This window comes from Acanthisitta chloris, unplaced genomic scaffold (assembly GCF_000695815.1).
Source record: "Acanthisitta chloris isolate BGI_N310 unplaced genomic scaffold, ASM69581v1 scaffold12886, whole genome shotgun sequence".
Taxonomy (NCBI): Eukaryota; Metazoa; Chordata; class Aves; order Passeriformes; family Acanthisittidae; genus Acanthisitta; species Acanthisitta chloris.
Genome location: NW_008678760.1, coordinates 10,699 through 11,586, shown reverse-complemented (window position 1 = coordinate 11,586; position 888 = coordinate 10,699).

Below are 888 nucleotides of genomic sequence, written 5' to 3'. Positions count from 1 at the left end.
GGGGCTCGGGGTCGTCTGCCAGCACTGCCTGCGGGGAGAGGGGAGAGTCTGCAGGTGGGACCGGGGGATGTGAGGGAGAGGAAGGGGAAAGAAGGGCAAACTGGCACGGGTGAAGGGGGAAATAGCATCAAGGAAAGGGGAAACTGGCTGGAGGGATGGGGAAACTGGGGCAAAAAATGGGAAATTGAGCAGGGGAAGAGGAAAGTGAGGCAAGGGAAAAAAGTGAGGCAAGGGAAGGGGAAATTGAGTGAAGGGAAGGGGAAACTGAGTCAAGGGGAAACTGAGTGAAGGGGAAACTGAGTCAAGGGAAGGGGAAACTGAGGCAAAAAAGACAAACAGGCAGGAAAGGGGAAACTGAGCAAGGGAAGAGGAAAGTGAGGCAAGGGAAAAAAGTGAGGCAAGGGAAGGGGAAATTGAGTGAAGGGAAGGGGAAACTGAGTCAAGGGATGGGGAAACTGAGGCAGGAAAGTGGAAATCAAGGCAGGAAAGGGGAAACTGATTCAAAGGAAGGGGAAACTGAGGCAGGTGGGGGGGAAATGGAGTCAAGGAATGGGGAAACTGAGGCAGGAAAGTAGGAATCAAGGCAGGAAAAGGGGAAACATTCAAAGGAAGGAGAAATTGAGGCAAAAAAAGGAAACGGGCAGGAAAGGGGAAACTGAGCAAGGGAAGAGGAAACTGAGGCAATGGAAGAGGAAACTGAGGCAAGGGGAAAAACTGAGTCAAAGGACAGGGAAACTGAGGCAGGAAAGTGGTAATCAAGGCAGGAAAGGGGAAACTGATTCAAGGGGAAGGGAAACTGAGGCAGGGAAGGGGACCCTCCTGACTGCAGGCAGAACTGGGGTGTCCTGAGCACCTGTGTGACATCCTGCAGCGGCTGACGCAGCAGCT